Genomic DNA, 24,938 nt, shown 5'->3' on the forward strand with positions numbered 1-24,938 from the left:
GTAACGCGTCGACACCGCCATGGGAAGGATAATTTTCCTCGCGGGATTTCCATCCACCGGTGCGTGACATTTCACGCACATACACTCGCATCCATAATCATAATAACCGAACGAGTGAGCGATGATGTCGCGCGATTTTACTCAAGCGTTGTACCACCATCCGCCGGTAGGAGGAACGAGCACGCTCACGGTGGCACAACGACGAGTAGATTTGCATAATTAATCGTTGGTAAAACACGTGCTTGATTGAAAACGCGACGGGTTTCGGGTGGGAAAGCTTTTCCGCTTCACCGGGTGCGGGTGTGTATTTTGGGACGAATTTGGGCTTGGCGAGGATCGTAAATCTATTGGCCACAGAATTGATACGTCTTCATGCATCATGCATGCATTATGTGTGGGAGCGAGGGCGATAGGAAATGATGAATTATTAACGACGATCGTCGGAGCCGGTGGGATACTTTTTAACCGACCGACCGAAATGTATGTATGTGCCGGAACGGGCAGGGAGGGGATGGAAATTTTGTGTATCGCGTGGATATGATAAAAGGTCAGAGAAGATCGTCTCGGTCTGATTTTAGGTCGTCAAGGTCAAATGGTATTTGGTGGCATTGATGGTATGGATTCGCTCGATTTTTAATATTTTCGAGAATAATTGAGAAGATGTGAAGCAATCGGCATTAGATAAGATTGGTTCATTGTTTAAAATTACATCCTTACCAAATTTTTCCACCTTCCCGTACATAGGGCTGACTACTTTCCCCCTTTTTTCTATTATTTTATTTCTATTATAAAGTCCGGGTATCGCATAATTGTTTCTGCTTTCCGTAGTCGATAGGTTACTTGAGGCAGTGTGACTGGACCTGCGCTCAAGCCTCCAGGTACCTCTGGAGGGCCTCGTGGCAGTTTGGTTTAGCGTCTGGTTACCCCCCCCCCCCCCCCGACGTACAGGCAGGCCCATCCCCCCTCCTGTTTAGCATTGCTTCACCATCCGCCCAATGGGTTGGACCCAAGCTTGGATATGTGGTGGGGAAAGTTACCGCTCTGTACGACGAGGACGTACCGAAATAGGAATTGGGTAGGAGAGCCTGTGTGACCCGGAAAGGAGTCTCGCATCCTACCCCATTTACAGAGCGGGCTGACTACTGAACTCTTCCCGTCTGCTCAACAATATCTTGAGGCAAGGACAATCGTTTCCTTATAGACGGGAAGCTTAAAGTACTGCAAGTTCTTTATAATTTTAGAAAATTGGACTACCTTTAACAGTTACATTTTAAATCGTTACTATGTCTTGTGATACAAATTACCAAATAAGAAATTATCATGATAGTGAAAAAGAATTGAAAGTGTACGTTTTGCCATTGTTGCGAACGCCAAAATGTTGGTTCAGAAAACCTACTCTAAGGGTTTATTTGAACTTAGGTTCGATCGTTCTATAGAAGGAGAGGAACGAACCTAGACGACTCGGAACAAAATTTCTATCACTACAAATAAATTGTAGTGAAGCTCCTGAGACTTACAAAACTGAAATTATCACTATTTGTAAGATTTATGTTCATTCACTGTGAGTTTACTACACCTATCTCTATGCTTAGTCGTAGAGCGCTCTCTACCGGAATATTAAGGTACTTCCCTGACAGTCATGTACGTTCAACAGATCAGCAGATACTAGTTTCGCATCACATTTAGTCGCTCTGACTGGTCGCTGGACTTGCCAAGAAAATGGCTTAATCGTGGTGACGGTTAAGTGCATTCGTCATCTCACTCTTAACCTCTATGTTTTGGGAAGGTTTTTAAGGGCTTTGCTGCTTTATTTTTAGTCTTAATTTTCATAGTGAAAACAATGACATGTACCGAGAACCTATGTCAGCAAGCTTCTTTAAGTTTATAAATAAAGCATGAAATTTCAAACTCTACCACATAATTGAAGATATTATTTAAATAAATAAGTATTGCTGATAGGAAGCAAAATTTCTTGAATTTAGAAATCTAAATCCTAATTAAACAAATAAAACTAAAGCATTAAATACTTTTTAAGTTCTGCAGTAAAATTTTCCTTTCCCTTAAACTAAATTTCCACAACCACACAACCATGTTGAGAGGCTCGCCTCTCATTCATCACAAATAATTGGTGGTTTCAGTTTTCAAGAGCGAATTCCACCCAAAAGCGCTTAGCAAACGGCAAATGCGTTAATTAACGTCCCAATAAATATGTGTGTTCGAACACTGCTCCGATCGAGCCGTGAAGATGAGTTGTGATGTTCGTGGGAAAATTAAATCGTAAATATGTATCGTTTTGGGGATTGGGTCCACTACAGTAATGCTATGTAAGGCTAGGCTGAAATTGGAGGACTGTGGTTTGGCAGCACGAGCGTGGAATGAGATTAATTTGTGGTATCGGTAATTAGGGCCAGAGCTGGATTGTGGAATTCAGCATTTCGGGCAATTCGGGAAAGTGGTTCAATTATTCCTATTTACGAAACGAATGCTGCTAGCCGCAAGCTATAAGTTTGGTATTCATTCTTGTTACAGAGAACCATCTGAAAGAAGTTAACATGTAGCAAATAATTTTTTTTGCCAATTTATTTTTCCAATAAAAACCCCAAAACACAACAATTTAGTTTTTTTCCCCATGTTATATTCCTCTCTGTAAAATTTTTAAGCATGATGTTCAAAAGATTTTTTAATTCAACCCTAAAGTGGACTCAAGCAACCGCTTAACGGTTGCCGCTTAAGGGTCTGTTGGCGGCCCTTCAAACAACAAATCCCAACTGGCAGCCGAAACGAGCGCGTGGACTGTTCCAAGGGCAGCACGCGTGACCATCCCACTGCGACAGATTAAAACGATCGTGAGGGAGAAATCGTGGTGGTGTTATTTTTCCCTTTTGGTCGGGGAGTAATTCGAGTCCCCAGCTCCATTTAGTTGGTCCGGCTGATGGTTCGTTAGTTTTGGAAGCTTTGGTGCTGGGTTTGCCGTATCATGGAGAGTCATTGTTGAAAGGGATGATGTTCGGTGGAGACCATTATTATCCTATCAAGCTGATGCTGGCCCTCTCGGACACCTGTGACGTGGAGCGTGGAGGAGGACAGTGACATAAGTGAAAAAACCTTCTTCACATCGTGGTCGACATTCCTTCGTCGACTCGCAACCTCCGTTGTTAGCATTGTGAGTTTCCATCCTGTCAGCAACATTCGCTCGCAAGTAAAGCATGTTAATCTAAACATTACTCGCAGGTCCTCCAGGTCTGGTGACGATGGCAGGCCGCGAGCAGGGAACGTTTTGCATGTTCCGTTTTTGTGGCGCGACATGAACACAGTTCGCTTGTTACTGTCAGCAGCCGGACGACGGATCTTGGGGCAACTCTGGTAATTGTGTCCATTTCCCACGGACTGGTGGACCACCGGTTCGCCACAGCGTGCAAGGTGGCTGGAACTGATTTCATTTACTCATTATTTGCAAATGGTGACACGCGCCATAGCGCTTATGGCGAGGGGTTCCATTCCGCGGGTCATGACCGTTGGTTCTTATCGAGCACCAAGCACGCCATGTTGGTTTGACGAGGGCGTTGCAACTGAGGATTATGGAGCTTCCCATTGTCCGGTGATGTTGGGCTGTTTCTTGGTCCTCGGAGCATCCAAAGCCAGACTCGTTGGACATTTCTTTCAATCAGCTTGCAGTAGTCCAAGTCACAGCACAAAACCCAACCCGGTGGCCACAAACACTGTCGCCGCAATTCCACTCTTCCAGCCAGGCACTTAAAAGCGTCATAAAAATCGTTTTACTTGCAATAAAAATGCAAATTTAATTTCCCATCCATTCCTTGCACGTTGGCACTCGCTTCGTCCGCCATTGCAATCGTATGGCGGGTGGTTTGGTTGTCACTGTGTGTCGCTGTGCGTACTTTGCTGGTAGTTGTGATGCTGTTGTTGCTTAACTCTGTTTACCTTAGCTGTTTTTCGTCCTGTTTCCCACGAATGCGAGGAATTTAACGTCCGGCGAAGATCTCGGAGGAATAACGTTCCCATGGGTTCTGTTTTTTTTTTGCTGCTGTAATTGCTGATGTGTAAGATTATGTACGTTACTGTCGTTAAACCGTTCAAAAGTGCAGCAGTTAGTTGGCTACAAAAATCGTCAACGACAAGAAATTAGCGATCTTAAGGAGGCATTCGGAGGAAGGGATTTCTTTGTGACGAATTGAAGCTTTTAAAGGTGATATGTGTTCGGAGAGCGTTACATAAAAATTGTGATAAATGTCTCATGACCGTTAAGTAATCTTCGTACGATTAGAGTAAAAAGTCGTTGAGAGCATATTGTTCAACGTATTTTAAATTTGAAAGAAAATTCTTCAAGAATGAGTTCTCGTTTTAGGTAGATCTCTGGAGTTTTAAAAGTATACAAGGAATTCCGGTTCAGAGAGAATTCGCTTCACCCAAAGAAACGATACGTACATGAGTCCTTAAACAAACAAAAAACCCCAACGATTTATCCAACTCACTCAAGAAAAGAAACGCCTTAATGACCCTGTTGTTTTTGCTCACTGTGCTAAATAAACAACACGCCGCTACCAGCCTTGTGTTGAGACCATTGTTCACAGCCAACGTTTTTACTCCCCCCCCCCTTTTTTTTTACACCGCTCTTCCACTTCCCCAGCCGTTGGCGGGTAATAATGATTGTTATCCTGTTCCTGTGGTCGTTTCTTGCATGTTCCGGTTAGTCTCGACTTTCAGCTTAACACCCGTTCGGCGCTTCCCATCGGCTAATAACCCCGGGCACCATCCTGCTCAGTGACCTGCCAGGCTGCTGGCCGCTGGCACGTACGCAACATTTGCAACAGCTGTGGCCGGCTGTTGGCAAAGCAAATCGATAGTTTATCACACATCATTAATCACGAACAGCGCTCTCGGGACCGTGTGCGGTGGGAGGTTTAAGGGCTGGAAAAATGGTTTGGTAGTTGTGGGAAAAGTGCGCAACCGAAGGGTAGTCGGGGTCTTTGTTTTAAAATTCGTAAAGTGTTGTGCCAAGTGCTTTAAGCTTAAATGGGGCTTGGTAGGTTTGGGTTTGGTTTTTGGTGACCGGAGCATGGAGCGTGGAGCGTTTGTTTTAAAATGTTCTAGGAGTAATGATTCCGCATTGATTCATGTTAATGAAATTTTTGAGCAATTGATTGAACTAATATCGCTTCATTGTTCCAAGATTGGCTTTCCATTAGAATAATTCTAGTCAATCTATATAATAGGTAAGTTAAGGGAGATTACCAATTGCTTCGGCCAGCAATCATATGGGCAGGCCATCATATGTCCTCTGAGAAAATAGTACGCAAAGAATCTTCACAAAACTTAATTCAGATCCTGTGAAGAGCTGAAGGTGATGACTATTCAGAGTTCAATCATCTTAATAAAGTATTGCTCAATCGACAGGTATTATCAAGATGGAGATTAGTAAATAGTTCAGACAGCTGGGATAGATTGTTTCACCTGTTTAGTCGTCCAACATTTCACCTTTCTTAAGCCAAGAGTGATCTCCGAAAAAGGAATTAATGCTGTGTTAAGTGTAAGGGTGCTTGCAGGCATCTTCTATTATATGTCTACTCCAAATCACTCTTTCTAGGAACGAAGCTTAGTCTCTATGTAACTCATAGAATCTTAGCACCCGTAAAAGCTTCTAGGAGCTACATTATGCTAAAAGCTAACGAAACACACGATTAATAAGCTGCGTTGGAGAGGAAAATGGCCAGAGAAATTTTGCTGTCTTTGTGGAAAGATTATGGATTATGACTTACTGTACAGCGAATGAGTCTGGATAGGTTCTAGCTAACAACAAAAGAATCATAATCAATCAGGTCTGGGCATAGCAATATCAATTAATTCATTTTGTGATCGTTAAGTCCGTATCTTTTCAATGCTTGTGGAAAAAAGGCCTCTAAACTATTTAGTTTTATTTTTTAAGACTTAATACCTTTTATTTCCTGTATTTTGATTTAATTGTGAGTGAATAATAAGCGATTTTATTCTTTTTGGGGTATCATAATCCGCCCGTTCTGCCTTCCCATACGCAGGAAAGGTATCGGCCTGCCATTTCAGGCTTTCTGTGACTTTCTTTACGCGTAGAAAGGTTGTCTGTGTACGAAGGGGTGGTCCGGATGGGTTTTGAACCCCTGTGGCTCTGCCGTATGAAGACCGACGCAGCTGTCACCTCGGCCATCGGACCGCCACTAAGCCAATACAGGGGTTTTCAGTTGATAAGACAATAGCATCCATTTTTATTGTACGCTCATTATATGGAATGGCAAACAGAGCTAGTTGATATGGAAACGGATTTAGATGACAGGGAAATCAAATACCTTTTTGTTGTGATGTCCTCAGATGATATTCTCATAGTAGCCGTTGATATTGCACGCACTTACCCGAGTGCTGAAAGGACGTGTACAATATCAACGGCTACTATAAGGGTATCATCTGAGGACATACCAGTAAAAGGTATTTTAACTATCTTTGATTACCATTTCATCTAAGGAGCCTGCCATAAAAATGGATGCTATTGCCTTACCAACTGAAAACCCCTTGTTAGTAACTGCAACATGTATAATCGCAGTACATATCCCTTTGAGACATGGACGCAGTCAAAAGCTGTAAATTTCGCACAACCACATTCAATGTTGCTCAGGAAGGATTGTGTACCCGTGTACGGAGTAGGTCAGTAAGGACAGATGCATTTTAGTTTGGACCACATAGCGTTTCTAATCCACAATCTCTAGAGTGACCATATCTCCTCAAAAATATTCAATACTCTTAAAAATTTTTGCTTAAGCATTCATTAGAAGAATTTATGAGACATTCCATTTGTCGATGCCATACGATTCATACAGTAGAACTAGGCACCAAATTCCGAAGCGTCTCCGTGGCGAGTATCAATAAACTTAATATGCTATCGAATAGCTATCATAACCTAAGGGTTGTTATGCAAAAACTGAGAGCAAAGAGTGGAAGTGTTAGAATTTTGAAACAAAAACAGGGTTGATCCTTGAAGTTAACGCTCGGGAAAATACTCAGAGCTAGAGAAAGCGTTGCGAATAGTAATAAAAAAAGCATTCTGGCCAAATTTTCTAAACCCACCCGAAACCAACATCACGTCAAACGGTTTGATAGTTGATTTATGTGATGCTAAAACGATATTTAAATTTTAGAACAAAGCATCTCCATTTCATTGGCACTTCGTCTAACCATTTAACCACGCAGCATAAAGCTCGGGGCACGGACACGTTCCAGTGGTTAAGCCACCGGCATGCGAGCGCGTGTGGAAAACTGGTACGATAATATTTTATTGTACCGCTCACCCCGGCACACGGTAACTGTACAGTTGTATGTAATGTACAGAAAAAAGGCTGCCTCATACAATACCAAAATAAAGCTCAGATGTAAAGCCGACCAACGATCGACCACACTGCCACGAGGTTTTTGTGTTTCTTTGCTGCCGTTAAAAGGGGCAGTGGCATTTTTCCACGCGCCGGTTAGGAAAAATCAAACGAACCACACCAACGTCGGGTGGTCAAAATTGTTGTTAATGGCGGAAGGCTCGAGCACGAAAGGTGTGTTAAAACCGTAAACGCTTGAGCTCGGTGTTGCCGTTAACGAACGGGTTGGGAGAAGAAGGAGAAAAAAAAACCGGCCACCCAAGTTATTCCCCCCAGGGATTACACAGCACATGGGAATTTCACAATTGTTGTGCGGCCATGTGTGTGTGTGTGTGCCTGCCGGTGATTTTTGAACAGAGCGCTTTTTTTGTTGTACTTCTTCCGTTTGTTGCCGTCACACATTTTCCGAATGCAAAACATGTTCATATGCCAGCCACAATGTTTCACCTGACGGTGCAATAACAGGCGATGGGTCTGTGTGTGAGTGAGAGAGCGTTTTTATTCGCATGTCGTTATCGGGAAATGGAGCACAGCGCTGGGGGGTTCCGCAGTAAAGAGCAGGAACGTGTTTCCGGGCCCTGAGTGTCCGGGACGAAAAGCAAAGAGTTTACGCACCCCATAATAGGAGTCGGGTGAATAAAAAAGGGAGTTGCCATTTCACCATATACATTATAGTTCCTCATCGGGAGCTGTTTTTTGTGGGTGTGTGTGTTTATTCTTGCTGGCTTGCTGGTTCCAGGACTTCCATTTTATTTTCGCTCCCGAAAAACCACCTCCCATTGGTTGGGTTTGAATTTTGTTTGAATTTTGATCCAAAAAAGCATCAAAGCGATCGGAGGTTTGATGGTCGAAAGGGGGTGGCACAATAATCGAGCAGGTCCTGTTCGAAAGTTTAACGAACACCTTTTGTCTGGCCAGAACACATATGAGATATGTTATGTTTGAACCTCCCCGGCCCGGGAATCGATATCGGGTCGCAAAAGATCGGGGCAAAAGGCCAACCTCGAAAAAGCAAATCTCGAATGATGGAACTCCGGAAAAGCTGAACTGAAAACCAAACCAAACTACGAGCCAACACTGATGGGTTCGGCCTAGGCTGGGATGGAAAAATATATTTTTATTTTATCCAACCGCCCGGTCCGAAGCGTGTGTTTCCTCCTTGCATCCATCCATCAAACTCTAACTGACACAGGATTCGATCCATGGCCAAGTTTTGTTTGGTTAGGGGAAATACACGGGCTTTGGGAGGTTTCAAATTCTGGCCGCTTTTCCATTATCTGATTAGATCGAAATTGTGTCCCTCAGTATGGTGCAAGTTACGTTTGTGATTGAACAGTTTTTTTCGAATTGAATGCGGATGTTCCGGCTGGGATGTTCTCTAGCTTAGCAGCAAGGGAAGAGTGGCTAGATTAAGTGAATGTGACATTGATGACTCGTTGTACTTATACTTTGTATTTTTAAAGGTTTTGTATTTTTCGTAGTAAAATACTGTCATTTTAATGTGCTTTTTATTTACCAATTTTGAAATTCACTGCGAAATACCATGCCAAAGATCTGATCGAGTAAGACAGGCGAAATAATACATCTAAGAAAGAATTCTGATCGGAGACTTTGTTTCTGCTGTCAAAATCAAATCCCCACTGAAATGTGTTATTTTTTTGTTAATTTAATAAAACATTTTGTTGAAAATTTGAGTTCTATGAGGAGCATAAACACAACCGAGCGCTCCCGAGATAAGGTGTCTTTTCACTCTTTGGATAAGGGAACTTCTCCCAACCAAAGTGAATGGAGTGAATTATCTATAAATAAGTCCTAAGCAATACGGCCAGGGCTTTTTAATATAATTTAAAAAGGAGCTTAAACAATGTGATAAAACATTTATCACAAGAAAATAAATTAAATAAGCAAAGAGAGCAATAAAAATGCTGTCAGTGTTGAGTATCCATTTGGCTGTTTATGGATATCGATAATAAAATAGAGAGCATTTAGTCGATGTACGACTTTGCTATGTGGCATCAGGCATCATTAATAACAGCTCGTATTATTCTAACAAAGCACTTGAATTGTTTAAACATTTTTTAAACATTTTTTAAACCCCCGACAAATTTAGTTTAAACATTTTTTAAACATGTCTTCCTTGTCTTCTTGTATTGGGGCCCTAACAAGTAATGGCGATCGTCAAATGGCTGACTAAAATTATTCCTACGATTTAGACGTGTAGTCTGAAATAGAAAATTCGCTAAAAAGTTTCTATGTATGAGCTATCCATTGTGTAGCCAATAAGACTTGCTGGTGTACTGTTGATGTCATGATAATGACACCGGACGGCCCTGCTCATAAAGAGCGTGTATTGAGCCGTTGACATGGCTATATGAGGAGTGGTATACACGAGCTTAGGTGGATAGATGATGCGGACGAATTCAAAATAGTCGAAGCTAGACCATCAGCTGTATTGAAGTCTTCTGCAGCAGTGGTTTGGCTTCAACATGGCCTCGCAGGGTCCCTGTCGAATTAGACTATCTCCGTTTGTCATGATAAATGCAATCCAAATACTAACTGGAAGCTATTCTTCACTGCTATCAAATCACTTACGTCACTATCCGTTAATTGAACAATTAGCTGTCGATGCTTCTGCGTTTCTCGAGCACTGCAGCAGAGATTTTTTTTGCTCCCAACATGCTGTCAGTTACTGTCAATAAAAGCTGTCAGCTAGAATCTATGTGCCGTTCTCGCTCGATCTGGTGGCTGAGGTGATAGTGGCGTTGGTCTTCTTGCTGGCTATCTAGCTATGAGTAAAAAGAGACGCCAGAAATGGCAGGCTGTACCCTCCTGAGGTTGTAGAGCCAAATAAGAAGAGCTTCACTCTAACAAAAAGAACTATAAATGTAAATTATTTCCTTTGTTAATAACTTAAAATAATAATTTTCCACCTATTATGGATCCTTAACTCTTTCTTGAATGATTTTGCGATAGAAGGATTATTAACAGATAAAGGTTGCAGCCGTTATAGCAATCATCTAACTTAAATCTAACAACCAAATAAAAATAACAAAACATATCTCAGGCTAGAAAAGCTGATGTAAATTGAGACTAGACCGAGTGCAATTCATCCTTCCCCAGCTCCGCAAACGGCTGGCAAAAGAAAAACAATCCGAATATCTTTATTACGATATAAGAAAATATGGCACGTGTCGTTCCTTTTTACATGTGTCCGGAGTTGCACGACTTTCCCGAAAAGTAATATGATATCTTTCGCTCCCATGGCCTTCTGCAGAACAAATATTTCCGTAGTCGCAACACATAAAACAAAACAAACTGAAATCACCCTACGAAGCAAATAAGCAATGGTTTATTCGTTCCCTTCCTCTCCTTTGTCGTTCCCATCGTCTGGTTCCCGCCTTGGTTCCTCCATACTGGTGATGGAATTTTGAATGGGAAACACAAATTATGCTAACTTTTTCCCATCACATTGCAAACGTCGCTTTCCAGTGGTGTGTGGTGGTGAACTCGAAGCCCCGTCGAGAAGATATCATCAATTTGCCCAGCCGAGAAGCTGTTGTGCCACTGTTGTCAGCTTTCGAATTGAAGCAAAAGGTTGCAATACAAAGCGCAAGCATCCCGGTCCGACCATGTGCGCGGCTTCTGTCGACTTGAAGCAATCAAAATCTCATTGCTCAGTCAAGCACGTAATGGAATGGTGTACGGAACGGAAAGAAGGAAGACGCTCGAGACGGTGCTCATCCCCCAAAATCCGATCCATTCTCCTGCGGCTGTGGTAGGTTGCGGTATGCGCTGACAATCCATGGGATGAGAGATTCATTGCAGGAAGCGCTTTTGGTGTAGTATATTTTATTGCCTTTCTGTAGATGCACACAACCGACCCGCTGCTTAGTCGATCTCCGGCAGTAGCTTCAAAGCGCTTTTGCGACTCGACTGGAAGGATACTGAGCTAAGCGTCAAGAAAGCAAAGGAATCGGCGCATAAACAGTCCCTCACACACACACACACACACAGCCACTCCGGCGCTAGGACACGATCCGAAGATCAACAAAGGCAAGCTAAATCGGAAAAGAAAGCGAACCAGAGCGGCAGAACTGTCGAATCGAACTCGCTCGATTGCGCCACGGTTCGCTTGAGTGAGTGGGAACCGGGAACGAGTTCCTCTGTTTGCTAACCGTTTCCAGTATATCTTCAGGGAACGCGGCCTGATTCAGGGCTCGCAATCATCTGCCGTGCGTTTATCCCTGCTCCCGGGAATGCTGCGACGGCTGACACAGACAACAAACTCAAACAGGCTCATTGTTGGATTATTTAACTTTCGAAACACCGCATAGGAGGACATCGTCAACGCCACTAGGGCCGAACCGTTGCATCGCCAAACACCAAACCTTACCAACAGACGAGCAAATACTGTGTGTGTGAGTGTGTGTTTGAATGGACGTCAAAGAGAGCAATGCGTGTGTGACTGTGTGTGTGTTTACTTACACTTGTTTCGTAATGGAGCACGCCCGCGCGAATATGCTTAGCCTGGGCGCGGCAACATAAATCACGTGAAGTGAACTAATTTACTTTGGAGATTTGGTGCGAAAATTGGGGCTTTGAATTGTTTATGATAACTTTAAGATGCCATTTAAAAATACTTAAAAGTCTTGTATGATGAAAAGAAGTCTGACTGACTTGCCAAATAATAGATGTTCCCTTTGAAATAAAAAAATAATAATGCAAGATACATTAATATAAACAGGAGAACGTTGCCCATGAGAGCTCGGTATCAACTTCACTTACGATCCCTGATCACCCGTCTTGGCACACAACCGTGATCGTTCCTCGATAGCCGACTGTTAATATCGACAACGAACAGGTAGCTACGTCCTTTGGTGCCACTTAGGCTGTGGTCTCACAACATAAGGTATGGAAGAAAAACAACCACAAAATAGACCACTCAACCGCATTTCTCATGAGAGAGAATGAGTTATGTTTCCTATACATCGTTTCTAAATAATTCATGGAGCTGCTTGTCTCAAAACTGGTTTACAAACGCATATTATACATTCGGTAAAGCTATATCAAGCATTCTTTGAAGTTCATCCCTTATTGTTAATTCTTTATTTCACCTATTAAATTGGTAATTGGATGGTTGTTCTTAGGACCATCAGTAGATTAATTTATGAGTAGGGTTTAAACAATTATTAGCACAATTTTGAGTACAAAAACGATAGTACAAAAGCGGTCTGATCCCATGACCATGTGTTTTCGCCCTTACACATCAGTAATCTAATACATTGCTCATGAAGACCGGTTGCCTTTAGTATGAATCCTGACCAAAAAATGGAGGAAGACATGATGTACCTGATTACTGTGGGATGGTTTGGTTGAAAAGCGTTGTATTATATGCATGGTTCGAAACATCTACTGATCTGCTAATCCATCTCATCCTAGGCCCCCTGAGTGATGAACACAGGGCCCAGAAACAGGGCTGACGAATGTTAGGTTGGCTAATGATTCGCTGTTTGAATTATAATTCTGACCATTCGATGTTCTATGGTAAGTTCACGAATGCAAGTCAAGCTATTCGGACTGAAGACTTCTAATCCGATGATTTTACAAGAGGGACTTATGCTTCCAAATACTAACCAAGAGGTTAAGACAGTCATAGTGGCCCTTCGAAATCCTGTTTAAAATCGGTGTAAATTTCTTATTATGACCAGTTTTTAGTCTAATGTCGGGTCTCATTTCGATTATCTTGCATATTTTAAGTATGGTTTTATCATTTGCTTACTATCCTTCTATGACAATATTGCAACTAACCGTAATGGTAAAAGTAAAAATAAACTAATTATTTTCCTGTTTGCAGAAAAGCAATTTACAGAGTTGGAAGTTGTTCAGTAATTTACCGAATTTTGTTTCGTAAATTGACTTCGACTGCTTACTCAACATTTTTATAGATTTCTCCCGTTTATAGAAAAGCACAAAAGAACGGGAAAAAACTTTCACCTCATCACATCAGACGCTTAGATTCTGCAGCCTGCAAACCAGGAACTGTAACCTGTCATCACCTGAGCCCTGGCCGATTGTTCGTTGGGCCCCCATTTGCAGTGATAAATATCGTGTAACGCTTACGTCCAACTTTGCTGCAAGGGAAATTCATCTCCTCATTACATTAACTCCCACAGCATTCTACAGCACACGCAACACGCCGCACTGCATCGCTTATCTTCATTCTCCACACTCTGTTAGCAGCGTTACGGACGCAAGGATGATATCTTGCCCGTACACAGGTGCACCCAAAAAGGATGAGTCGGAACAAAACGAGGGCCGTGTGTGTCGGCAGCAGAATGCGTTTCCCTTTGGGGAGCATAAATTTGCATTCAATCTCCCTTTACGCTCACACATCTTCCGGCGTCTGCTTACAAGTTCTGGATGAAGTTGAGTATTTCTGTCGTTTTTTCTGCAATATTCTGAAGCTCTTTCTTTTCCTAGCAAAGAAAACTGTAGGTAACACATAACTAAAAGGGAAGCTACCAGCCAGATGGTCCCTTGCGCCGTGTACGCAGTGAGACTGATGCGTTATCGCATCTGTTACGAACATGGTTAAAAAAACCCGTACTCTCCACTGTCTGTAGATTGATGTGCTTACGGGAAGAAGAGTAGGTTCCCGTACCAGAACCTGTGGATTGTGTATCTATTACGGGGAAAAAAAAGGTTTTCACTCTCTTTGTACACTTTTTTCTGTTTTTGAATTTTAATAAATCAGCTACGATAAACTAATCTGTGAAGTAACATTGCATGAGACCACCATAAGACGCCGGATGCGATGTCTATGTACAAGGCACCAACGAACAGCACCAGCCGTTTGATGTTTGACAGTGGTCAGATTACAAGCGCCCTTGCCTGCGGTACGCACGGTGAGACGATGTTTGGATTTACTGCAGAAGAGAGTTAGTCAGTCGGCAAGTTCTTCGGCCGGAATTAATTGGCTGCCGTTCACCAGCCCTAAGTTTAGGATTAAATTTCTAAAAAAGCCGACAAAAACATAGGTTTAGGAAACCGTTTTCGGGCAGTATCAAATTACAGCATGGTGGGGTGAGTTTATTCATTGAACTACACCATAGAATGCTGTTAAACATGTAGTTTATGGTGTTGTTAAAAAGTGGAGCTCCCGCAGTTGAGGGAAAACTTAAAAATGTTACCAATTACAGCTCGATTTCGATGGAAAGAATCTCTCCAGTTAAGACGGACCCCCCCGGATCGGTTCTGGGGGGCCGGGAAAAAGTTAATTTTCCTTCTGCCAATTTCCGGGGTCGTGCTGGGCCGGATGGAAGAAACCAGCTGACGGCCCACCGACCATCAAATTGCTCTCGGTAGAAACTTCCCTTATCGGTTCAATTTCATCGTTGTGCAAAATTGTTGCCCAACTTGCCCGGTTTCACTGCTCCACTTCCGCCGTTCCCGACGCCCTAGCCATTCTTAGCTCATCTCATCTTTACCGAAGCCAATTTTCTAATTTTCAACCCACCATTTACGAGGATATAGGCACACCCCTGGCAAAGTGATGGTAGGTAAGCAAAAAGTGTAAAGTTTTGAAAGGATACTTCGTCCTTCACCGGGGCACCACTAGCACAGTCGCTTTAGTGTGCGAATGGCAGTAGTTGCACAGCTCGAACTACCGGGTGAAGCACAATATCCTCAAGCATCAAGATCTCATCGTGCCAGCGTGAAGGGTGACAATCATTTCGTAATATCCACCCATATCTGAAATTGAGCGTTCGCTCGCCCATTGTCTTTTACCGACCCACGGGTACGGTTGAACTACTTTGAGGTAGTTCAATCGCACTGCTCGCAAAACCGTTGAGCGATGAAGGGGTCTGAGCTATTGCAGTTCGAAACTAAAAGTTGAAGTAGCTGCGCAAGCAGCGATGATCGCGGAAGGAAATGTTTAATTTATTCTCATTTTGTAAAACCAACCCCGGATAGCGGTGGATTCTCCTCTACGTCGTTGGGCGGGCGACAAATATCTTCTCCGTTTACCGATTCCACAATGATTTCTACCGACTGCGGCCCAGTTCTGCTCATCGTTTTGCGAAGGTAAGGAAAGATCTGCTGCTTTTGTTCGCGTGTTTCCTTCGTTCGGGCAGGTGTTCCTTGAGTCGTGGTTCAAGGATTTGACTTCGATCTTCACTTTTAATTACTTGGTTCCGGTACGGTTCCCGGTCGCTCAATGTTTCGCTCACTGGGGGGGGGGGGGGGGCAAACTTTAAATTAGTCATAAAATTTTATTGTCAAAGTTTGGAGCTTCTCAATTTTGATGCCAGGGAGAAGGATGTTCAACCCGCACCGGGGGACTGTCAGTGGGTCATTTTGACATTGATTTGATGTAATGGGGTAGCTTATTCTTTTGGCAGCAAATTTTGATCGTATCGGATGGGGTTATAAGCAGGGAAGGAAAATGTGTGTTGTTAGATGGAGATAAGGAAGAAAACTATGGCAGAGCAGTGAAACATAAAACGGCAGCTTAATTAGTTTTGATAATGAATTTGATTTATTTTAAAAATGATGTTGAAATTGTAAGAAAATACGAGAAAGGGTACTCGTGTGACAAAATACTAGTAGAATCAGATAGCCGTGTCAAATAGACCAGATGATCAGTGTCGATCAGTGATGTCAAACACACTTTGACTTTTTGGCTGAAGTAAGCGTTTAAAAACGCACTCAAAAAAACTCTCGACTCTCAACAAAAGTAGTGGAATTTTGTTGTCGTATTTCAGCAACCGTAAGAGTCGTCGAATGTTGGTTTTCGGTTCAACCTCAAGATGGGCACCAAATAATGGGTGTGTGGTGACACTCTGCGCCTTGTGCCAATATCAGCAAATTAAATTGATTACTTTTCTTTCCATGCAGAAATGAGGCTTGGTCGACTAATTTATTTGGCTTTACAACCACTTTGAGGTTTTGGACTACTTCAACAATCGTCGAAGCCATTCTATACTCTAGCGCTGTCGTTTGCTACTCCATTATCCTGATCGTTTGGCAAGCGTATCAACGCCATCACTCCATTTCAATATGGACCTATCTCGACTTACTATGTGGACGATCTTAAAGAATTTTTGTGGCTTAGTCTTTCGGTGTCATTCCCATGACATGACCAGCTCACCAGAGCTTGGTGATCGTAACTCGCTATACGTAGAGATTTTCCATTGAGTCTTGGGCAGAGTTTTTGTTTCAACAACGTATGTAAAAAAACTCTCAATAATGTTCATATTACGAGGACAATAAATGTTCTATACGGTCTCAGCTTCATCCGTCTGGCTGTAGCGAGACTGGTAATCTCGGTTTATAAAGTTTTCTATCTGCTCTGAATCCTAATCAATAAATACACGATTTTGTCTATGGTACTTAATCGTCAGCCTCTGGGTTAATTGTATCTTATATTCATGCATATGTTTAGACAAGGGCATAATATGATTTTTTATTGAAATTTGGGAAAAAATGAATAAGGATGATCTAATTTACCACGAGAAGTTTTAATTTATCATAAAAATTGAGTTTACAAACCTTTTTTTAATTTTATTTATAAAGTATTACGGACTGAAGCCGTATTGTAAGTTTACAAAACTGTCTGCTGAAAAATTAACTTAAAAAGTTCCCAGTAGATCATATCCTCCAAGACCATATCTTAGACCAAGAGTTGCAATACCAAAAGATTATGGTTGATTTATCGGGTGAAAATGATTATGTTTTTTATGCTATGTCGTTCTATTTTAAACTTAGTCTTTAATAGGTGCAGAATATTTCGTAGGACATTTAAAAAGAACAGCAAGTAGTCAAGTTTAAGTTTAGTTTCAAGAACTCTCAGCTCTCCTAGTTTGTACCGCTACTGAAGCAAGTATTTCACAAACAATAATTAATGGTATGGATTTTAAGGTTCCATTTATCAAGTCGCAGTGTCTTCAATTAATAAAGTTTTACACGATACGCGCAACCCACAAGAAAGCTGCTGATAAACATCGAAGTTGTGCTAGACATTTGAATATCAGCTCCTGTCCAATCATGGCACCAACAGCAGAACATCATAGCTACCATTTCTTGCCAAAACGACCTCCCCGAAGGAAGTCATCAAAAACATGAACGCGTTCTTGTCATTCAAACTTACACACTCCTCGTCGCCAGGCCTAGCCTACAGTTACAGCCCGAGAACTAGAACGCCGATGCCCCGAAGGTTTGTAGACGCTGTCATCGATGTGACAGTTGACTGAGCATTTCTTACTCCAGTCCCCGGTCCGCCACACGCGCCAGAGGGTGTGTGCGTGCCATAATTATGATTAACAATTGTCACGCTGGTGACCGTCAAACCAAAAGTCTCGAGTTGTGTGTGTGTGTGTGTGGTAATATTCCTTATCGCTCAGTCACACCATAAATCCAACAGCGGTGGGTGGAGTGGGAAAATAATTTTAGCCATCACAACACCCACCATTGGTGGAACTAAAGCATCCACTCCCCAGCGCTTTCCTCGACCTCGGTCCTCCTTTGGTTGAAGCGGAAAATGAGAACAGTGACGAAGGTTTGTCATTTTCATTCGCCATCGTAGCGGTGACGCCCGTGGGGTTGGGTTGCCTGATTAAAGGATCGAGTTGGAGATGTCTGGTCTGTGTTGCGTACGCGCTTTTGCTAATGTTGCTTCAACGGATTGTAGCGCGGCTAAAATCATTACCATCATTATGCTGCTGTTTTCACTGATTTTTTTGTGTGTGTTCATGTTGTTGTGTCTTGTTCATGGCGTCGCGTTTTGGGGACAATAAATGATGTACCTTCGGATTAATGGGACCACCCTAAGCAAGCTTGGGAGGGATGGTAAAGCGCTGGGTTTCATTAGGGACATAAGTTGTGTTTTGGTGCTTGGTGCTTAAAATTATAGAGGTATTTTTATGTGTTTAGTATGTTGTATTTTTTCTTTCGATGGATGGTGCTAGAGATAACGCCGTGATGGATGTCTTCCAATTAAATATAATTGATTTAATTGTAGGCATCCAAGAAACGTGCTTATTGTGATGTTTTTGCTCTAGTTAAGCATAAGAAGTGTTGACTTTTCTTTTGATTTAGATTTTTTTAAAGAGCTTTAATTGATTTTCGAATATTCTTTTTCCTTGAGCACTAGAATCTCGAGAGGTCTCGGATTGCCATTTTCTGTATTTCTGTGACTTGATTGTACCCATAGCAAGGTAGTCAGTCAGCGATTTTAGAATATGAATATAAAAATTCAGGAAAATGCGATAGAACTCACCGTTGAATTACAAAGTAAGGATAAAAAATCAAAAACCAGATAACCCCTGATATCCTGAACGATCCTGAAGCTAAGCGTAGGTAAGTAACTTATCCTTTTCAAAAGAGGTTCGAACACAGTCAGTTTGCAAATTAGAACCTGATCAGAAATGACTATTAATAGCAATGAAAGCTCCAGTATTTACATACGCCTCTTAGTGAGGGACTTTGTCCAAAACCCTGTTAGCCGAAGGATATTTGGCCTCGCATGCGAGGAAGCTCAATGGAGGAGCCACTTCAACGACGATCTCTATGAGCTGTACGATGATCTAACCATCGTGCAGCGAAATAAGCTCGACAGGCTCCGGTGGGCTGGTCATGTCATGTGAATGACACCGGACGAAAGTCCTTTTAGGCCGTCCGCTTAGACAGATAAATTGTTTATTTATAGATGCTGTGGATATCTGGGACTTCTTTCGCCCCAATCATCTTGGACAGAGGAGGCGTGCAGGCCAAAATTGAGATGGAATGATGGCCCAGTAGTAGATACGGCAGCCGCGCTAATCTTCACGCAGGAAGACCTAGGTTCAAATCACATCTGTACCGTTCCTCCGCACCGTTGAGAGGGCTGACTATCCAACTGCGTGGTGTCATGAGGTCTAGTAAGCCAGAAATGGCAGGCATGACATTAAGAGGTCGTCACACACTCACTTTAGAACATTAGTACTAGTTGTTCTGTCATTAAAACTACAGTTCAATGCACTGTATTGGTGTTAGGCCGTTGTGTCAAGGCCAGCGCATTCATCGCTTCAGCCACTGGATCACCTCAAGCTATCAAGTAAAACTCAATAAATAGTTTATACTGGAGTGCTTCTTCAATTCAGTTGTTAATATGATTGTAAGACTAACATATGGATGTATGATTCTCGGACGCTGAACTTGCTATCCGAGTCCATGTGGAATCAAATCAAGGAAACCAGTAATGATAGGATCTTCCGATGCTTTACAGCCAACGATGAAGAGAAAGAAGATGCTATGTGCCTCTTTCATCACGTACCGCATAGAAAGTTCTAGAGTATACCTGGAATTTATATTTGTAAGCTAATGTAATTTATTGACGTGAATTCCAGCACAATAGGTGTGCTAGAATATCAAACAATTATAAAATATTGTGATTAATTACAGTTATCTCTACCTAGAGCAAGTTACTGCTCGTTACATCAGCTTCAACATCACAGCTTCACATGATTTTTCTGTATATTTTGTACCGATCACATTTGTCTTCTATGTGTTTTTGATAGGCCAATCTTTAAAGTTACTTATAATTTTCTATTTTGAAAAAAATAATCAAAATTTCAATCAAATATTGGGCAAGGGAATAACTTAGCACAAACAGCTTTCGATTATTATCAAGTTTTGCTTTTAAAGTGTAGATAAACAGAAGGTGCTCCTTATGCTTCTTTGTTTGAATGTTTTTCAGTAATATTCTAAAATTTTGTTTGGAAAAAATTGTGTCGAAATCTTCAGCAGAACAGCAACTCTCAGCAGACACATTTGAGGGCAGATTGCTCTATGCAAGCAATGTAGAACATTTATTTAACTCATAAAACAATGCAAAATTCTCTAGAACTGTTGATATACTGTTTTTTGAATTCTTTTTGCTTTTAATGAGCTACTTGCTCATTAAATCCCTCCTAGCAGAGACAAAACAATTTGTTTCCAGGAACAACTTGTTTTCGTTGACATTCTCTCCTAATGATCATTTTGGATTTTTATTTTATCTTTCCATTTTTACACAACAAAGCACTGCACCAACATTTCCCAACGTAAATAATCGATCTTCATAGCGCCACTATTATTTTTCCTTTCCAAAACATTGTCTTGAATGCGCTCCACATCTCTTTCGCACAGTGTCAACATCTTGCCGATTGTTGCTTTAATTTAATTACCTCCGATACCCATTAGCCACGATCCAGCTCCGAGCTCCAGAACCGACCCGGGAGCTTTTCAACAGCTCTTTGTTCCCCGGCGCGAATATCATTATCAAGTCACACGGTGTGCTTGAACTGCCTGCTCGTCGCGCTTCGGGCTCCGCACAGGTTCAATGGCGAACAGTTTCAAAATCAATTAAAATTATCAACAGAACAGCTTCCCATCATCATCATCACCGCCATCGGCGGTAGAACCCCTCACGCGATCGCTCAAATCCGTGACACAGACAGCGTCCATTGCATCACAGGCAATGTCACCGTGGAGGCCGTCGCGTTCGGGATTTGTGTGCGGATTTGAAATGGGATTAAAATATGCCACACGGTATGCCACACCGTACACCAGTGAGGATTCACAGATCCGGTGGTCTTCTGGGCGTCAGCCGTCCGGAAGAATGGGAAGCTTCCGTAGCACAGAGCTTAATTTAAAGTGTTTAATCACATTAAGTCAAAAAGTGCGAACGCAGCTTTTCGGCATAATCAGATGTGACGACACATAGATTGATGAGTTCTGTGGCAGTTGGTTAACGCAATGGTTGGCATTGAAGGACACCCTTCAGAACTACTGGGTAAACTATAGTATTCTTACTTTATTTTAGGGTGCTTAAAGCATGTTCGAGTGTCAGAAGTTAGTACACGGAATGTTGTCTCGGAACTATTTCTTCTCAATTCACAGCACAGACTGATACTAAGAATGAAGTAATGAATCACTAGACATAACATCGCAAGCACCCCAAGCAGCGGCCCAAAATTATGAGGAATGAGTTCGATAATTTTTGCTCATTTTCTCACTTCCGCTTTCTGGGGTAGGTTTGGGACATCTCGAAAGATTGCAAGAATCCGGGCTTACACGAGGAACACATCTTAACGAAGACCCACCAGCCCCAGGCATGACACGAATCCGGTCCCATACACAGATACCCACCGGATGCGAAAGTTTCTCGTCGCGCAGCACGCAATTAGAACAGATCGTTCGCCGCTTTGCAGCTTTCGCAGTAACGTCGTTTGCGAACGTTCTAACCCAGCCCGGCCAGACGACAATGGGCAAGGAAAGGTCTCGAAATAATCTGCCCTCTAACGATATGCTCGAACGAAGCGAAAGAAGTCATGAATCTATTCATGGTTGGTTGAAGTTTCTTACCGTGTGCGGGGAGGGTTTTTGTTTTGTTTTCTTTTCCACCCACCGAAATGACTTTTAATGGTTCCCACATGCGGCATAACGATCGATCGATCAAGGAGACAAGTAATCGGAATAGGGGAATGAATGAATGAGGGTGGCACAAAAGTTCTTTCTCTTACCCACATGGCACGAAACGTGACGGTTTCCGTAATGGTACGTGATGATCCGGTTGGGAATTGAACCCGATGCCCCAGCGGTGCCGGCTCGTTTAGTTTGCGGGCATTAATTTTAATGATGAACAGCCGTCTGTAACGAATCGGAAAGGAACAGCGAAGCACGTGGACGATAAGTAAACTGTTAGTGGTGGATGGAAATGAAGTAAGAAATGGTAACTGACTGAAATAGGTTAACGATATAACCAGTGAGTCCATTCGGTTGCTGTTGGCGTTGGAGTTGTAATAGTATTCTGAGCGGGATTGATAGGATGCTTGGGGTGTGAACGATTCGATTGCACAGCATCTTTCGTTCACCAACGATCATTAGTTATGGGTGGTGATGATTTGTCAGGCGCGCCAACGAAAAGAAGTTGATTATTTATGGAACGAGACGAGACCTGGTTTTTGGATGTACGCTAATGGAATCTTCAATAAACAGTCGGAGCAATAAGCAGTTAAAATTTTGAAAAATTTGGTTTTTTTTATTTATATAGAAAGGTCAAGGTATTGCTAGTTTTGGGATTTTTACTTTGAATTTTTTGTACTTCTTTGTTTCTTCTAGATCGATCTCTTAGGTTCTACTTGCCATAAGGTAATTTTTAACCAGTTTGCAGGACCAGTCCCTCGTATCTGTTTAATCAACTGATGCTTTGTACCTACTTTTCAAATATAATTGATTTACTCCTAAAGACTAGTGAAGGGTATGACAGTACCTTTGAACAAGCTCAGGATAAATAATGATCTGTAATTGTTTGTTTAATGTGAGATAATTTTTTCTAATCTGCTCTTTAATAACAGAAATTTAGAAAAATAGCTGTTAAAGTAATTTAAGTTTGCTTGCTTTTTCATTAGCAGTAAAAATGCATAGCCAATTTGTTGTAACTAGTTGTGCAACCAAAGTTATAAAGGTAAAATAAAAATTGTAATTGGATTCAAGATCTACAATTAAGATAACTGAACTTTTGAGCAATTATTCATGCGTATCCTTTTTTTTAAAGACTTTAAAATTATTGTTTGGGTTCCTCAAACCAATAATTAATGTTGATAACTACATTTCTTAACACAACTATACGGACACCAGTTTTTGAAGAAAAAATTGAAAACTAGAAGAGTTAGCTAATACTAATATTGTAGTAAGTTGTAGAGAATTACGAAACACACATTTTGTTGTCACCTGCAAAATTGCTCCATATAAAATGACTATATGATCACCTACGGAAAATATTTTCTCCGCTATTGCAATTGTTTTAAAAATCGTTAAAAAAAATACAACGACAAACCTTTTAAAACAAAGTAAAAAAAATACTTGCAACAACCTTTTTTAACGTAAACATATTTTTGAAGTAGTTCAGTAAACCATTTTGGGTTCCGTGTCCTACAGTTTTTATGTGAAAGGCACGATTTTATTTAGTCAAATTTCGATTTTTAGTATTTTTGATATCGCTCGTATTCATTCCAACTGTTTTTGAATTTAAAGATTTTTTGATAATCTTTCAAATGATGTATTTGTTTTGGATATATGACACCCAAAAACAGGGATAGAAATTGTTAAGCAAAGCAAAAAGATGGCAAATATCAGCAGAGAGAGAGAGAGAAAGAGAAACGGTGCACAGTCAATGGTTGCACGAAAGAGCCCTGTCGTGAATGACAATTGTAAATGCTCAATAAACTCATTAAGAACGAGCAGTGATCAGAGTAATTTAATTTAAAAATAAGTTTAATTAAGTATGAACAGAATTGGCAATGCCGTTCCTTGACGTACACATTATTTAGCTTTGAATGAAAGAAACCATATCTCCATTAACCATAAGGGTTTTAGAAAGACTCTTTAAGGGTTATTTTGTCTAATGAATTGATTAATTGTTTTTTTTATTAAAGTCATGTAGGATGGCCTGGTCATTTTGCTGAAAACTAAATTACAACACGAATACAATTCACGGTGGTTTGGACACGTTTCCTTCTCCAACCCGCGAAAGAGCACTTTATCCCGGGTGTACTTGGCTGATCCGTAAATAGTGATTCCGTCATCCACATTCGTGGTAGTTTTGGTAGCGTGATAATCTCATCCAGCCTGTGTTTGCCTTCGTGGGTATTTTGATGGGTTTTGAGAGCCAGCGTTATACCATCACTCGGGCTTGTCTGCTATCGTTAACCATTGCAACACGTCATATGTCCTGCACTACGTCCATAGACAAGATCAGGTTCCAGATAATACCGTAGAAGATGATCTATGTCGTGGTATCCTTTGGAGTCGACTCGTCCTATATGCTGGAGATACACTCCCAATGCGAAAAGGTTAGTCCTAATCCAAGACATAATTCTAATGAACGCACGATCTCCTGAGATGCTGTGGAACCAAAGCTTCAAGGATATTCGGGAAGTGATGGAATGTAAAATACCTTCCAAGCTCTTATGAGTCCCACATACTCTGCCACCGAGTCATGCAGAAGGACTGTGGGGCACGAATGTGCTCATGGGGTAGGATAAGCCTATCAAAAAGAGTCCCTTCCGTTGCGTCCCTTTTTGGCCTATTGGAATGCCTTTAAATTGCCTACAGTTTACGTTTTTCATGTATTTGAAATTGTTAAAGATTTTTCGTAGCTTTATAATGATGTAAAAATGTCCGTGGAACCACCACCGAGCAGGAACCAGAAATCAACTACTAAAATCACATATTCTAAACTAATAAATTGACGCCTTACCTCAACTCTCAAGGCATACTCTAGTAAGTAATCCAAAGAAGCTTATGACGCTTACATTCAGTAAAAATGTCCTACTACGCCCATGGGTGATGATTTCTGTTAAAGCGTCCACACTCCCTTACACTACGCAGCCTTATAATCGAGCCAGCTTCAACTAGTCACAATACCCACATGCAACACAGCAAACAAAAATAAGTTTCCTGAGCAGAACCATGCCTATTTCGCGCCACGGTGATGATGATTTAACA

General features: G+C 41.6%; 1 long non-coding RNA gene across 1 annotated transcript in view; it reads right to left on the reverse strand.

Moving 5' to 3' along the window:
- LOC118516335 overlaps nt 1-24,938 on the reverse strand; it is a 101,065-nt gene that overhangs the window by 24,751 nt on the left and 51,376 nt on the right. The window contains exon 2 of the long non-coding RNA XR_004907853.1: nt 21,953-22,079. This is a non-coding gene — a long non-coding RNA (uncharacterized LOC118516335). The remainder of the gene's footprint in view (nt 1-21,952; nt 22,080-24,938) is intronic.

Source organism: Anopheles stephensi, unplaced genomic scaffold (genome assembly GCF_013141755.1).
Source record: "Anopheles stephensi strain Indian unplaced genomic scaffold, UCI_ANSTEP_V1.0 ucontig280, whole genome shotgun sequence".
Lineage (NCBI taxonomy): Eukaryota > Metazoa > Arthropoda > Insecta > Diptera > Culicidae > Anopheles > Anopheles stephensi.